The sequence below is a fragment of the Colias eurytheme genome, chromosome 7 (assembly GCF_061535395.1).
Source record: "Colias eurytheme isolate Ceu_HAF_F1 chromosome 7, ilColEury1 Martin Lab GWU primary, whole genome shotgun sequence".
NCBI classification, from domain to species: Eukaryota; Metazoa; Arthropoda; class Insecta; order Lepidoptera; family Pieridae; genus Colias; species Colias eurytheme.
The window spans coordinates 5,793,505-5,809,433 of record NC_142986.1 but is presented as its reverse complement, the minus strand read 5'-3'; the positions used below and the strand labels follow the sequence as shown (position 1 = coordinate 5,809,433).

The following is a 15,929-nucleotide window of genomic DNA, read 5'->3' as shown; positions in this document are numbered from 1 at the left end:
CACAAGTGTGCTAAATAAAAAGGAAAGTTCTCCAAGCGATGGTACGTTCAAGCAGTTAAGCGATGTCTTAGAATAGACGTTTAGTGTAATCAAAATAGTTGTGTAGCTGCAGCGCTAGATTGGAGCGTATCTATTAGAGTAAACAGTGGGACTCCGGACTAGGGATTGATATGTCTGGTGAGTCAGTGCAATAGTCCCGTCTGAACAAAGCAGAACGTGTTTTTATTCCTCATTGTAGTCCACAAAGAGGTCTGACAATCGAGCATTCACTCGTTGATGTTTAGGGTTGACGAATACTTGGTATTTTTTTGCTGTTATGTTGAAGGAGCTTCAATTCTTACAGTATATAAAGATAGAGCTACAATAACCAAGGGTTAAGGTTCTTCACCGGTGTAAGTAACACGACTTAAACACTAATTAAATGACTATTACAATAGTAATTATCAACGTTAAAAAAGCAGTCTTTTCACTTTTGTTATAATTTTTTTCACCGCGTCTTCTGTACTGCACAGCTTTTACTTTAAAAGCTTTGTAGACATCACGAGTGCTTAAGTCTTATATATGATCACGGTTTTACTTTATCTCCATTTAATTAAATGGTTTATTAAAAGAACAAATTAAATCACAACTGAATCAAAATACATGTGTAGCTTATTATTCTATTCTGTGAAGGCCTCATAATTAAAATAGCCCTTTGACATCGATATTCACAAAACATAAGCAGTAAAGCTGACTCCATTTTCAACCAAAGGTAGCAGCTTTGTCCATCCAATTTCGCCGACCCTTGTTACGTTTTTTGTCCACCCTCAGCCCTAACATATCTATCGAGGTTCGAGATCCAGTGGAAACGTCACGTCGGCATTATAAAGAGCGAACGGATTTCCGAATGCCTCTCGACTCGAAGGATCAAATTTTCACGTCATATTAAACGGAAGCGCTTCTGGTTTGCATGCGATCATAATGTTCGTGTTATGTAATTTTTTGAAATTGAGATTATTGAGTATCGACGATTTCTTTTATTGGAGAGGGTTGGTTAGGGTAATCGAGACTTCCGTTTATCGTATGGTATGTGTTTATGTTTATTGTTTGCTTCAACGAACGTGTATAACGTACTTACTATGTAAATATTGATCGTGTACTTACCAGAACCGATGTAATTTAAATTTATTTTGTTTCCCTTACCTGTAACAAACAATAATTAATTAGAATTTAATTTCAATGCAAATCGTAGACAACTTTTTTTTGTATTGTTGTAGTTGTTAGTATTGTAGAAAATAATACATCCGTAAAATTTAACATGTACGTGTGTTCACAGAATTATTTAAAGGTTAAGTGAAGTTTTTTGATATAAAATTACAAAAATGCGTCCCTAGAAAAAAAACTCTACATTAGGCACAACACATTGCCCATAAAACATGTACATAAGAAAAACATAATATGTAGGTACATAGTCGGATATTATTTGTATGATTACATTGAATGTATGCACACAAACAATGTTAAAAGGAGAAAAAGGTATTGCTTACAAAACTTAGTTGTTTTTTCATACATACCTATGTTTTTACAACTTAAATCAAAATTTAATACACTGTACTGACGTTCTAAACTTTCTATGTTCAAAGAAAGATAAAACGTATCAAATCGGCCATATAAAATAAATGAATTGATAGATTACTCGTTGACTTGTGAATATATTTACTTCCGCCCGAGGCTACATAACTGCTCCGAAATCTTATACAAGTATCACTTTAGAAAGTAGACTCTATTAGACATTAAATGTAATACCGCTGTTAAAAGCATTTGCGTTTAGTTGATAATTAATTGGTACTTATAACTTTTGACTTGTACTATCTGTAAGTCAACTTTGTTCAAAGTACTTTGGTCTTTTAGTTATAGTTTAGAAACTTTAATATCAGTGATAAACCGTTCCTACTTATGAGGGTATTGGTGTCAATGTAATGTAGGTTGTTTATTGGCATTCCAATCTTAGAGCCTATGATCTTATATTTTATCAGTTAAAAATATATAATAGCGTATTACCTTACATTTCAAAATAGTACGTAGGTATTACTAAGATTCTAAACTTTTTTAGGGTACAATAATTAACAACTGTATGAAATAACTTTTATTAAAAATTCCGCACTCTTATAATTTACACAGAAGCCGTATTTCGATATTCTATTTATAAAAATTAGTTTTAATTCAGCGCTATATTAAAAAGCGAGAATCGTAAAACATGTTTGCTTCGTCCACTACTAGAGATAGGCTTCTAAGCACTCCATTGAAGGCGATATGTTAGTCTAGTCACTATTTATTATCTAATAGCTACAACCCGCTATATTGGCTAGTGGCTACATCATAATATATACGGAAGACTAATCTTTGTATGTATATGTAAATAAGATAGAGTCCCTTTTAAAGAACATAATAAAATATAGTGAAAATGAGTGAAACAATTTTGTGTATAAACAATCAGAGCTGTTCATGTGTACGTCATGGAAAATGGGTTTAATGCAACGTAAAAACTAATATTAAAGATTCCATTTCCATTGCGAGTTATAGCATCAATATGCCAATTGAAATTATCAGTTCAATTGATTCCCAATTTACGCATTTGGCTTATTATTACCAGCTATTGTTTGAAAGTTTACGTGAAATTTAAACGTGTTACACTATTATAATATAATCTCCTAATTCTTACTGGACGAAGACATTTGTTTTTTAATATTCCCTACTAGCAATATATTGATTATTATGTGTAAGTTTTATAGTTAACTTCATATATTGAAATGACATAAATGTTAATGTATTCGCATCATTTACATAAACAACCTGAGTTCGCCAATATATTAATGGGAAAATTAGAAATTTACCGCTGAATAAAGACATTCAGCGCTGAGCAAAGACAGAGACACGTGCGTCGAATAATAATCTATCTACTCAACGCAGAATATTTAAGTTTTCTAAAGGTAAAAGCGAATTAATTAATTTCTCTTTGACTAATTGTACAAGACATATACGAGAATTTTATACGTAATTTAGTAACATGTGACGGTATATAAATATGGATCGTATGGCTTCGTAATTCTCGCAAATAATCAGTAATTCAGTTGTTTATATGCGGTACTGATCTGTTTACATTAAGACGTCGGTCGGTATAATTCGTAGAATATATTATTTTACATTCCAAGTATTAGACCAACGCGGCTTTGTCAAAGAATTCATGAATAGATAAAGACATCGAGTATCTATAGAAAGCACGTTTGTTTGTTTCATAGAGCTAAGCTCATACTGATAATAATACCACATAATACCACATCCTTTAAAATAAAAATAAAAAGCTCACATAAGTCGTCACAATATAGGTACATTTTTATTTAAAGAATAATATTATCCTCAAAAATTGGTGTGAAAAATACAATATCAAAATATGTACTACTTCTTTGCGGTTATCATTCGTAACTTTTTATAATAAATTTATTTTAATAAAAAATCCGTTTAAAAAAAAATTGTTTTTCTTAAACACATACTTCACAATCCTTCATAAATTGCGCAATAAGATTCATGAAGTTGGCGTAATAATGAGATAAGAACATTCTGATAAAAAGGTTATACGATCAACACAATTATGGATACTTTACACAAATAAAAAAGGATAAACAATTAATGGCGCTAAACTCGATGATAAGGCATCCAAAATCTATTTTGTGAACTTTATGGAATGGAAGTTACCTAAAAACGAAACTATTTCAACTACAAAAGGACTCTGTTATTTGAAGACAATAACGGTTCGGTTTACACAAGTTTCGTGTTACATTACCTTTTATTTTGTGAGTTGTGACGGTTTCACGTGTTTTCCTTTCTGAGCTTTTTAACATTAATTCACTTATTAAACTTTCGAATCGTTCTTATATTTTTCTCTAAATATTCATATATTTAATTGGAATATAGTTAGATAAGACATGACTATATTCCAACAAGATCAGTGATCAGTTATGCAGCTAATATCTGCTTGCACGTATCAACGCATTCTGTTCTAGGTATTAATTATGACACATAGTTGAATTATGCACTGATGTAGCTGTAGATTGTTATAGCGTGTCGGCGACATGCCGTCTTAGTGGTTTGTGTAGTTTGCAAACCGGTCCACATTGTTAATAATGCAAAATAAATGTACATTGGCTATATTCATTATCACTTCCACGTTGTTATGTGATAGATAAATATTAAATGAAGATATTAAAGAACCTGTACCTAATGTTTGAGAAAGTTGAATAATGTTGCTAGCAGAAATGTCATGTTCGTGTTATGAATTCGAATGAATTTATCTGTGTTTGTCTATTTATGTTTATTAAATCTGAAACTAGAACCTTAAAGCATTCAGGGTCCTTTTTTGCTGAAACAACACATAAAGAGGAATGATAATAAATGCATGAGCATAATTAGATTAATTAAAGCAGATCACATTAATAAAAATATACGTAAAGGTGTACTAATAACATCTGGGATCAGTACAAAAAATCTTTTGTACTCAATCCCAAATTGGCACTCACTATAGCCACATTTAGTCACGATAACTCAGTGTTATTTATTTTGAAACAAAAGCAACTAATTTCGTCACTCACCAACATGGCGCGATGACTTTAAAAAAGGTCTAAAATGGGAATTCAACGCAATTACGAAGGGCAGTAAATGAGCAAGCGATGAGTGTTTCGTTTTTACGTGACTCAGACCCCTCATACATTTGACGTGACAATCGACGATTTGTTATTCCAAGAATAGATTTTAGCCTGACACTAGACGCTAGACCTGTTTCTAGTGTTTATTTTGTAATTGGGTATCGTATTTTTAATCGTCTTACTTAATTGCCTACTCAACGTTTTATTACCCTTTCAAAGTTTATAAATAAACAGGATTGATAAAAATAACCTATTCACTTAACTTTTTGTAGCTTATTATTTTTCTAATTATAGTTCTTCATTTTCTGTAAACTTTTAACGGAACAAAAACTTGTTTGTGTACTACGCATTTTTAATCAATACTTCACGCTCCCGATGTTCCAATACTTCATAAAAACATGCTATTAGATTAAAGCTTCCGAAAAATCACGGCTACCAAAAACGTATTACGCTATTAAAATATTTATAATCCTATTTGCACTGTAAAACCTTATTCGATACTGGACTATATAAACATCGATAAGCAATAAAAATCGCTTGCGTCACTAGCATCATCTGCTAGTTAGACTCAAGGACTATTTAAAATACTTCGTTTGGTCGCTCGTAAAACGTGTCATCGTATCTTATAGCCAAATTATTGTGTACTAACGAAGTGATGACTAATGACAGATTTTAAAGCGACACCCATTATTTATTATTCCATCGCGACAGGCAATAATGTAGTGCAGTTCGAATAATTTATAGATAACTAGCAATGCCCTGCGGTTTCACCCGCATAGATAGCGATATCGTTACAGTGAAAAGTCTACTATAGGTCGGACTATAGGTTTAATTTTTAATCACATGAAAATCACCTTTACCCCGTCCCGCACTACGGCCTTTTTTTTTTGTTTTAGTGGGGAAATCTTTCATAGATACCCACGGCCTCCCGGGGAGGGGCCGTGGGTTATGTCGGATTCCTACCGACCAAAACCCCACTGTGTTCCGTCAAGACGCATATTGGTAGAATTCCTCCGTGACCCCCGCACTACGGCCTGCTCGAACAGTATACCTACTATTTTCTGTAGATTGACACTTTTAAAAATTCGTTATATCTTTTGAATGGAATATCCAATTCTTTTCATTTAAAAAGTATTTTGCTGGTATTGAAACAGTCTATAAAATAAAACATCATTTAATGGGATAAGGATTAATATATGTGTATGGATAACATGGTTTGATTACTGTCGGCACTTCTATTTACTTTGAAAACGTAAAAAAGTTGTTGTAGTAACATAACTACTGAAGATGGACATATGGTATCGCGGACTTTCTTGTAGATATTGATCTATTCTATAATACCGTAGAACATTTTTTTGTTCTATCTTCAATAGATTCCACAGCGCACGCGATGACAGAAGTTTTATTGAGGATTTTTTTACACCTTGGGTTACATTATTGCATTTTTGGTAAGGATCTCTAATTTTTTTGAAAATGCAATATAGCCTATGTTGCTCAGTAAAGATGCAGCTTTCTAATGGTGAAAGAATTTTTGAAATCGGTCCAGTAGTTTTTGCGTGAAAACCATACATACATACATACATACATACATACATACTTACAAACTTTTCCTCTTTATAATATTAGTATAGACGAACAAGACTTGTAGCACACTTGTAGACACATCTGTGTATTTTTTTAAAGCTTTTTTATGAAAGGAAAATTGCACGCAATTCAATAAGAATAAGTCATAGATAAATAATGTGTTTTGCGCGGATTTAGTATCTAGTATGATCTGGAATAATGACGTTTGTTTATGTTTCAAAATTAGACAATAAATTATTCCATGTGTCAAATCAAAAGAATTAGATTGAACGAAACCAAGTAGGTATAAAAAATATTTAAAGGTATAAAATATTATGTCTATTTCATTGTAAATAAATGTTTAAACAATTAAGTAGGTACCTATTATTTATATTTAATTTATTCACGGTCTTATCTTGAAATTAGTATCTACAAAGTGAAAAATACTTTGGACTACTTTTTATTTTATGTCTAGCATAGAAACGCCTAATTAATTACATCGAAAGGCATTCAACTTTTGTTACGGTTTGCGAATGCAAAATTAACAAGAAAGCATTGAGTTACTTACTAGTAAATAGATTGTTATCTTATACAGGCGCGTGCATCGAATGGAGAGAAAAACCACTGGTATTAGCTGTTTTAAATAATGCACTTTGTAAATAAATTAATTTAATCTTTTATAATATGTAAGAACATAGCAAAGACATGAATGATTGCGTATCAATCTTGTTTGCTTTACATGCAATTTTGAAAAATTCAACATGTGGACCGCCACATACCAATGTTCGCCAAGGCAAGTAGCGGTCACTATAGGTTCGTGACTTGCCCATCTAGATCGATAAATAACAGCATATTACATTAGTGCGTTTATTTCAAAGTAATGTAACAAAAATGTAGGAAAACAACAAAAAAACGACATGTGTTCATTTCTCTTAATATTCTGGGCATATCATAATGACTTAGCATAATTTAATGTAGCTATAGTTACCTACTTATCTATACGCACTATTAAAACCGATGAATCGTATATATAATTTAAATTCTTATGTATTTTATTACGCATATTATGTACGATTCATCGCTTTAAACAAGATTTATCTTCAAAATGCGCATCATTTGACTTTTTAGAACTAGTGAAGTTCCGATAAGGCTGACCTCAGTTGACGAATAGTATATTCACATGTATGTTTGACAACTCAATGGGACAGCTATTGTGAGATAAGCTTTATCTTATCTGCCTTAATACAAAGGGCCGACGGTTCTTGTCAATTATTATCCGCTCGTTAAATAATGAATGCACACTAGGAATAAGTTTATCATTCACGATCTACAAGACTGAGAGTAAATAGATGAGAGCTTTATGTTTACTACGTTTTGTTAACTCATTTAGGGGCATTGTAAAAGAGTTTTGTTTGAAAATGTTTTGTTAATTAAATATGAATATAGTTTAAACGTTGTGTTAGTATGACTACTTAACAGTTATGTTCTATTTATTGTTCAATGTTTATTACTAGTTAACTCTATAGGAAGCTTTAATAAATAAAAATACATTTGTAAGCTTTTTAAGTATGTTAAAACCGTTGACTTTATAAAATTCTATGGCTGTTACCAGCTAGAACAAAACTATCAAATAAATATTTAAATTTAATCAAGTTACCAAACTGAAACGTCCACTAATTGCCTTTAACCGGGAGTGAAATGTAACAAAAAACAACAAACAGACGGAATGAGTGTGAGGGGATGAGTTCAGTTTTAATACACCGATTGCTACGGCCGGATGCTTTTTAATTTAGCTTTCTATGTATAATTACAAGTTATGGAGGCAACTCTGGTCAGTTTTGAAACAACAATAGGTTTTTTCTTACGTGAAACGGCAAGATAAAAGGCATAAATTCAAATATACGGTTTTATTTGTAACTGCAGTTATTTAAACATTTAGCGGTAATAATTGTGTGGCCATTGTTGCTGAAATTGTGTTTGGAAATTGATAGCAGTGCGCGCGTGTACAGTGTGAAATTTATTTATTATTCATATGTGGAGTTTGTTTTTAAAGAACCTGTTTGGACTAATTGCTCATTGATTGTCTGAGTTGTCACACAAGATTTAAGTTTGGGAAATCATTAAAAAAAAACTTTAAAATTAAATACCAGTAAATAGAACTTAGATTATATCTTACAAATCATTATATCCAAATTTAAAGCGTTTTATATCCACACGGAGAAAATTTACAAATAACAAAAGCTCACGGTAAATTACTTTTAATATTCCATGAGGTATATTGTGCGAATGTTTTGACGGCTCAATCAAATTGTCTGACAAGTTTCAATGTCGCTTTCAAAGGTAATAATTATGCGGGAGACAGACAGACGGTTCATAAGCTCTTCAGTGTTTGTCTATAACAATAGCGCAAATAACAGTGCCCTTCGAAACTTTCTCTAGATTTTTTTATGTTTTTGTGGTGAACTACTTTTATACGGAGATTATTACTTATACAATAGATTATTTTTTAGGTAATGAAAAGTTATTAAAATGTTGTTGTTTGTTTTATATCAGTTTACTTAATAAAATAGTATGCGTGTATTCAGTAATGTTCATACATAGTTTTATATGGTTAAAAAAATTGCTCAAATAAAAGTAATTAGCGCTAACTTGTAGATTTACGTCTATCAAAGGTTTAATTAACAAAGGCAAGATTTGTTGATTTAATAACGTTCAAATAGCCTTAAATAATTCTAACTTAGTTCGAAACTGTTTACAAAAGGGTTCATTTTGTAGAAACCAATACGTATCACGACCTTAGTAAATTATTAACTGGGAAAGTTTCAAAGCTGTTTTCCTTTAACTAATAAACGTCCAGATTTCCTTTCTCCTCATTTTAAGTGCGTTCTAAATAACTTTACCTTAATTTTCTTCCAGCCATTTTCTCGCTCTAGTCTCCTGGTACTAAATTTTCTTGGTCAAACTAAATAAGACGCTGAGATCTTCTTTATGGACACTATAAGAGAATGCTTCGCAAATATTAAGTAACGGTGTAATTGAAGCTTTAAGCAAGTTTTATTAACCGTTTAAATTAAATAGAAATTTAATTTTCTGAAAATGTTGTATAAATTCTCATTATTGCTTTTACATCTTATATTTTATGTTGAAGACAATTTCTCTTACTCCCAGGCTCATTTAATGTAATATTTATTATTGTTTCTAGAGAATCTCAAGTCATAGTTCGCTGTGTAGTATTCACCATTTACTAAGAAAGAACTATTATAAGTAGCGAGCGCCCTTACTTCCTGTCAATCCACTTGCACTTAATGTTCACACTTCACACTCTACTTCACCCCACACTTACTCGATTATTTAAACAATTTTCACGGGCAAAATTTGTGGTGAATAGCTCCACTTTTTGCCCCACGGGCATAAAACACTTCACACCCAGTAAATAGCTCATAAATAAATATAAAAATGTCATAAATCGGTAGTAAACGCGTCGAGAAGGCGGTAATCTTGAAATCGGGGCGGTCGCGGTGTCAGAAAATTGAAAGGAGAAAGCGCGCGAAGCAGATCGCTTTCGATAAATAAATAATACTTATGTGGCTACTGATAATGGTGTCTTTGTACTGTCAACCCGGTCACGCGATATTATTCTACTATTCGATATTGGATATATTATTCTAACTGAATGCAATGTAAGTCCTAATTTAGAATTAGTAGCGTCTTTATGGGATGTTGTGAAGTAGTACCTATAATTTAATGGCATTCTATACTATACGATTAATTTGTATTTATGCTATATATATTATTTTACTGTATGTAACTTTTAAAATACTTTTCCTGTTTACTTAAATTTCGTTTGGCGCAAGATTTTCATAACTTGTTATTGACGATTGGAATTTATTAATAACAAATTTAATTTTCCTTAATAAATCATAAAAATATGGGTATTAATGCCAACCTCTGAAACAATCTTCAGCAGATTTACAGACACCAACTACATTTATCTTTTAATTTAATACAAAGTTTTCTCATGGGAGCTTTATCATTTAATATAAGATTTGCTTTTTCTTCTTAATAATGACACTAGATCGTTATCGTTCAGTTCCCAATTATTTTTGTTAAATAAATACTATTAAATATGTTGTATATGGGTGTGATATTCATCGTATTACAAACCAAGTCCACGAGCTTTTAGAGGTGTTTACAATAAGCCAGATCAATCTCATATATATTTTAACATACAATAAATAGAAAACTGTTGTTTTTTCCACCAACAGAAAAGTATAGAAGTGATTATTCATTATTGTACATGCATTTTGATATTGTTCCTTTAAACAGTTAGGTTGGTCTTTAATCTATATTTTATGTAAACAATTTCGGAATAAAAAACAAAGGCAATATACACAAGTATTATTTTGGTAATAGATCTTATTGAAAGCTTTTTCATATATAGTCCTGATTCATGATTGCTTATTTATTTTAAGAACTTATTTAATATTATAGCCTCTACACGTTGGTAAATATTACGTAGGAATAGTCGAGAAAATAGAGTTAGAAGTAAAATAAGTTTAAAACAAATGCCATCGTAAAACAACACCAGCCTGGGTTCTCTGCAACGACTTTTGATTTAAGCCCGTTGAAATTTTTATCAGACTTCCACGACTGAATTTTACTTTAGTTTAATGCCAAAGACTTGTTTGTGAAATGAGAAATGCTTTAAGTAAAGAGATAAGCGAATCTTTTTTAGTGTAGATTGCCTTTTAACATAGATAGTTATCTTAAATGTTCTAATCGTACTTGTTGTACACATGATAAACTTCTATTTATTTATAAAATATGTCTATTATGTAGCTAGCTACATGTGTCATAATTATACAAAACGAGAAGTTTCCGATTTTCAATTGCATTACGTTACAAGTATATAAACTTACGAACATAATATCAAGATGAGTGAAATAAAATTGAAATGAGAAATCCTAAACATCACATACGGCATACCGTGTACAAGATGTTCCAAATATCCCACTAGCAAGGCTTTTAAATTACGTATTTCTATTAGGAGTCTTAAATTTTAAAGGCACTCACATAGTTCCAAGAAATCGGAACATAGTACAAACTCCGCTATGCGTAGCTATTCATACGATATGAAAGTTTAAGTTTCGGCGGCGACGTAACTGCATTGCGCCAGTTAGTTAATTTTAAAGCACTTTAACTCATTCCTTATATTAGAAACCTGAAGATACGGCTGAAAAGGAATCGACGATTTTCTACTAGATCAATTTGCTGTGAAAATCTCTGTACAATTGAGGTGATTTGTACGTGGGATATAGCTTTTTGGAGAATTTTATTATACGTGAAGTCTTGTGTCGCTTTGCACGTTTCGTACAAAATCAATTTGAAATAAGGAAACAGCTGGTTTATTACCATTATTGTTTTTTGAATGTATTAGGAGAAGTTTAAACTAAATTAATTGAAATTCCTAATTCTTTAAACTTAATAAAATACGTGTATTTACAACATATATTTTACTTAAATAAAAATTAAATGACTCTATCTTATTCGCATTCTTCTATACAGGGTTACTTGTAAAACACCGGCAACCTCGCAGGACAAGATAGCTAACATCATGGACGTATAAAAAAAGACGGACGCCGTATTACGAACAAACAACGTGAAGCCACCATAGTAAGCTAGCGATCGTGTAAAGACAATAAACACGCACACACTCTCACCATAGTAAGCTAGTCGGCCGCCATTACGTCGTGAACTACCGACTGATTAACTGCGTCACTGTTTCACAAAAAATATTTAAAATGCCGTCTTGCGTGGTTAAATGGTGTCGCAACAGTACAATTTTAAATAACAAATCACAAGGGATTACATTCCACAGGGAAGCAAGTTATTTCTTTTATGTTTTAATGACAAAATTATTACGGCAAAATTTATAGAAAAAAATACAGCCGCCATTGTCATCAACACAGCTGTTGCCATGGCAACATGGCACACACACATGGATGTTTCGCCGCCATTACTAGGCTTCACTCAATGTTTAGGCGATATACCGTCCGTCTTTTTTTATACGTCCATGGCTAACATCATAAGTAACAACATTTGTTCTACGACTTTTGATAATTTGTTAGATTTTATTTTCATACAAAAATAAATATTCATTTAATTTTCCGTCTGAATATTATAAACTCTACGCCTCCCAAAAATTACGTAAACAAAAAGCGAACGAGAGGGGGAAGGGGGCGTCGCGTCGTCCATCCGATAATTAATAGAACATAGACTTACAAATGTAAGGAGAGTACAATAAAAGTTTAAAAAATCATTTAAAAATAATTTATTGCGTTATGCCAAAAGTCGTAGAACAAATGTTGTTACTTATGATGTTAGCTATCTTGTCCTGCGAGGTTGCTGGTGTTTTACAAGTAACCCTGTATATACTTCCTTTGTGTCTTTACCTCATATTCTTGATATCATGGCCATATAAAGCTCCGTACAAAACTTTATCGACATAGGCCAGGAGAAATGTTAATTAGGTATTAATTTCACGACTTCCTCACTCTTAAGAAGTTTAGAATTTAGATTAGTGAAGTGGTCGCGCGCCAGCGTTCGCTCGAAACTTTACAAGTTTGAACGTTAATTTTCCGAAGGTTTTATATCGCTGAAATGTTTTAAAAGTCACTTAATTTTATTAGTTTGGTTTGTCATTTTGTTGGAAGTTTAACTAGTTGTTTAGCAATGTTTATAAATCAAAAGAAATATCCAATAAGTAGTGAAAAGGAACAGAGGTTAGAGATAAGGCACGATCCTGGCATTGGAACTATAATAGCCATTTTCCTGTTTCACGCATTATGTTCATGCTGTTTTTATTCATTGGTTGATTTCTTACCACAACGCATTTGTGTGGTTTTGTATGTTAAAAATTCTGTTTATTTGCACGTCATAATTGATGATTTTGAACGTAATATAAACTTATAATTGGCCTACAATTAAATTGATATTAAAACATTTAATTCTATAAATATTTTTAATAACAATTTTAAATACATTTTCAAGTTTACATTGTAAGTCATATTAAATGCCATTGTTTACCTTGTTTCGTTCATTGTTTTAGCATGGTTTTACCTATCGCTTGCAAAAATAAACGACTAAATATTTCCGTCAAACGGCACTTACCTTAAAAACTTCCAGTAGTCAGTAGGAATTAATGTGAATTTAAAAACCGAAACAACGCTTACGTCATGTAAATGAGTCCTTTTTGTGCAGTGAAGTGCAAGGTACAAGTGAAATTGCATAATTCACGTCGTTTGCACGGAAACTTTTATTTGCTCGTAAAATATATATCGTTATATGGAACCTGTTCAATTAATGTTTATTTCGTAAAACATTAATTTATAAATACATATATTATATAATAGTAAAAACTGGGATATAATAATTAAAGAAAGCATATTTACAGTCATATAGAAGAATACGTTTTACATTTTTACTGCATAACATATCTACCTAGTTTGTTTCACAAAGTGAATATGTTATTCTGTGCGCTATCTAATCTTCCTTGAATTATTATAATTATAAACGATTAATAAGAAAGCCACTCGTTTACAATAATTCAAAATATTAAAAAGAGTTTATTAAGCCATAAACATTGAGCTATTGAATGTTCAGTTCATGTAAGAAATGTAAATTTAAAACAAGAAGATAAAATTAATTTATATTTCAACCAGTTTTATAATATCTTCATCTGTCAACGTGGCGAATAAACCGCTTAGATAGCAACATATTTATTTAAACACTTAAGATACTAAACGTATTTTATTCGATATCAAGACCTTATTTGCGGTAATACTTGTAAAGTTTATAGTTGCAATATAATATTATGATCTCACTAAGTTTTATAAGAGCAATCGGTACAAATAAGGCTATAAACACAATATTGTGTTAGAATGAATAAACGCGTGGAATTTGTACGTTAATTAAACAATGTTTGCTGATATATTAAAAGCAATAAGGAAACGAATCAAGTTATATAGCGTCGAATTTCGGCAGAATTCCAAGAAAGTTGCTTGTGATTCCCCAACTCGGTAGCTCTAAACTTATCAAAGTGATTTGGCAAACTTGTATTCAAACTCTTTCGAGACGTTTAAACTAAATGTCCCAACGAATCAAGTGTAATGTAACACGATTTATTTTTTGCAAGGACACGTTCCAAAAACAATTATGCAAGTAATAAACATGTCCTCAGACCAGTTTAATGCTTTACTAACTAATTTGGCATGCGCTGGGAATCTGCTTGAATACATTTAGCGTATATTCAAACCGCTGTTGATTTATGCGCGGGGACTATTTAAGCGTATAAAAATAGTGGTACATTTAAAGTTACTGCCATAGTAATACTGGTGCAGTTAAGGCGCAGTTAACAATGATTTCGAGTGCATATTGCGACGTTTACAGTAACAAAAGCTTCAGAAATGCGATAAGTATACGGTAGAATGAAACCCGTTATAAATAAAGAATATAACCCAAGTATTTTTCTGCTTATGCTTATTTAAACTTCTTCAAAACGTCATTTTAAAACCAACATTATGTTTAAAAGATCTAATCATATTTCATATCATGAAAGTGAACAAGATAAGATGTTAAAATATCATTTAAAAGATTGAGTAATAAATCTATGAAAACTTAAAGTAGATACCATAAAATACCGATAGTGAAGTTATCGAAGATTATCATAGTTTTAACGTTATCGATAATGTTACAACAACTTTCAAAGTCAATATCTTCCCTTGGAAGATAAAGCGAGTCGCTGTGTTTGCATTTTTATTATTCTTGTTTACCGTCTTTGACAAATTTATAGATTTTTTTGGTTTTGCTTTTCCATAAATAAAATGAAATTGGACCCCAAATTCAAAACGATAATTAAATTTTATGAGAATTTTACTTATAGTCTTAATACACTAGGTAACTAAAGCTTTAAAGAATTCTTGTCCAACAATGTTAAATCAAGTTCTATATTATAATCCTTTTACCCAATTAATTAACAACATTGCTTCCATGGAACACTTATTAATATTCAGGTTAGTGATAGAGAGAAAGCATTCCAACCGTTTGAACCGAAAGCATAAAGGGTTTTATCCATCCTCAACTTATTAGTAAAGAGCAAAAAATGTGCGGCATCCCTGTCTTTGAAATGGAATAACAAGTTTTTTTCCCACTTATTGTTATATTTATTGCTTCAGGGTTTCTCCCGCGTTTATCATTAGGAGCTGGTTATTTCACTCGTAGCAAAATATTTATTGTAAAGAAAACAATATTAAGACATATGATCATTATTTCACGCTAAAAGTGGTAATGAAAAACATATGAAGCTTAGAAATAAACAGTGATCATCATGTTTACCATTACTCAAGACGTGACGAGATATTTTACGGCCAATATCCGCGTGTATCAGCATCGTATTTTAAAGCTTATTTCGTTTATATTAAGTGCCTTTTCGTCTGCAGCATTTCAAACTAAATGGATGCTGTGTTTAGGCTGTATGACACCAGTTATGCTCTCGAGGAATTTCTATCCTGTGATAGCTAAACGATGTCCTGACAAGGAAAACGATTCTCTATTGCCAAGATAAATATAACAACAATTGAGAGTGAGCGTCGGTCTCGAACTATTTTTAGATTTCCCCGTGTTGGGTGC

The 15,929-nt window shown here is 31.6% G+C and overlaps 1 protein-coding gene across 2 annotated transcripts in view; it reads right to left on the bottom strand.

Annotated features, from left to right (window-relative positions):
- Hers (Histone gene-specific Epigenetic Repressor in late S phase) overlaps positions 1 to 15,929 on the bottom strand; it is a 164,532-nt gene that overhangs the window by 53,943 nt on the left and 94,660 nt on the right. The window lies entirely within an intron of this gene.